A 1917-nucleotide genomic window follows, 5' to 3' on the forward strand; every position below is an offset into this window, starting at 1 on the left:
AAACGATACCCTCTAGCACCGATGAATCGCGCTCTCGCCGTCCAGCTTCCACGAAGGCGGCTTAGTACGTTGCGGTACCATTGTCCCGTCTCGTCTTCCGCGAGGCCCCAGCATTTCATCGAAGTGCTCCTTCTTGCTGGTGGTGATGGCTGAATCCAGGGCGGTACGCACCTGGAGAAGGTCGCTGGCTGCGGCGATTTGCTCTTCCTCGTCGATGGCAGTTTCAAGGCGTTCCTTAGCGAGGCGGCAGTTCTCACACAGGACCTCGATTGCTGGCGTCCACCAATACGCAGGTCGTCCCGAGTGACCTTGTGAAGGGAACACTCGCGCCATGGCTGCGTCACAAGCTTCCGTCATGACTTTCTCCAGGCTTTCGGCATTTGTAACCCGCTCTGCGAACGAAGCTACGTCGAGCGCTACACCGAAAAGCTCGGCATCGAACTGACGGCTACGCCATCTCGTGCCGCTTTCTCGCGTGGAAGGACCCTCCTGTCGACGACTATCTGCCGCTGACCGCTGGAACAGCTCCCCTACAGCAAACCGAATGTACACGTGGTCACTGTACGAGTATCTGCTCATAATCCTCCACCGATGCTCCGGAATGGTGTTAACTCCGGCGATGCTGCGGCTGGCGAAGGCAACGTCCACCACGCTCGGGCGAGCCACTCCGTTGCCTAGGAAGGTTGGGGCGGTGCCGGTGTTTAACACCTCCAGCCCCAAGCTGTCGACAAGCTGGACCGCAGCCTCCCTTTGCGTTGATGCGGCCACTTCCCAAACAGTGTGCCACGCATTGAGATCCCCGCAAAGACGACGCGCGGGTGACCTCTCGCCAGCACATCGATGCGCTGCATTACCTCCTCGAACTCAGAGACGCCCGCTGAGGGCGACACGTAGCAACATATGAAGAGCACACCATTTATCCGGGCAGCCGCGATCCCAGACTGCGTCACAGAGACCACTTGCTGAACCGGGTACGTTTCGCTGCTGGCTATGATGGCCACCTTCCTGTCCCTGTCGGCCACCCAGTTCCCATTGTTCCTGGGGACACTGTGCAGCTCCACCATCAGACAGACATCCACCCGCTCCATCCGCATCGTGTTGAGCGCCAGGTCTTGCGCGCTCCTACTGCGATTGACGTTGATCTGTAGCACTTCCATTTCAGTTCGAGGGTTGTCCACCGCAGGCTGCGGCACCAATACGGTGGGCACCGCCACACAGCATGCACTTGATCTCGTTGGTGCAACCCGACGCCTTGTGAGTTTGGTCACCACACCGTAGACAACGCTTGACCGATCCTCACTCGTGCACGTCGCGGCGATGTGTCCCCGCTCCAGACACCGGAAGCAGCGAGTCAGCTGACCCGATACTTTTGGGGCTTCATACCGAACAATACGTGTAGCCCAGCTCCAGTCGACGATCTTTGACGAGTTCCGCTTCTGCTCGTGGGAGGCGCACGCGAGCCCGCTTCGTCATGTCTCGGCGCTCCCAAAGGTTCACGGTGGCCACCAATGACTGCTTTCCAAGAGTGGTCATGAGCGCCTTTTTGATCGCCTCCTCGTCGATCATGTTGTCGATTCCAGTCAGGACGACCTCAGCCATCTCTGTTCTGACGGTTACCGATCCACTCTCCCCGATGATCTCCTGGATGATGTCCTTCAGCGCCGCGCTATCGACGTCGCGGGACAAAGGCAGCAGGAGGTGGTCCCTCGGCGTTCTTCTGCCAACCCCAATTTGCCGCTGGAAATCGGCAATCCGCGGGTTGGTCCGTATCCTCACATACATTTCCTTGAAGGACACTCCCGGGCACAACGACGATTTCATCCGGGCGTTTTGTCGCGGACGCCGCTTCTCCTGCTGATGAATGCCCATCCGCTGCTGCTGCTGCTGCCCATTTTGCTGGTGCGGCCACTGCTGATG

This window comes from Anopheles arabiensis, assembly GCF_016920715.1.
Source record: "Anopheles arabiensis isolate DONGOLA chromosome X unlocalized genomic scaffold, AaraD3 X_pericentromeric_contig0022, whole genome shotgun sequence".
In the NCBI taxonomy this organism is placed as follows: domain Eukaryota; kingdom Metazoa; phylum Arthropoda; class Insecta; order Diptera; family Culicidae; genus Anopheles; species Anopheles arabiensis.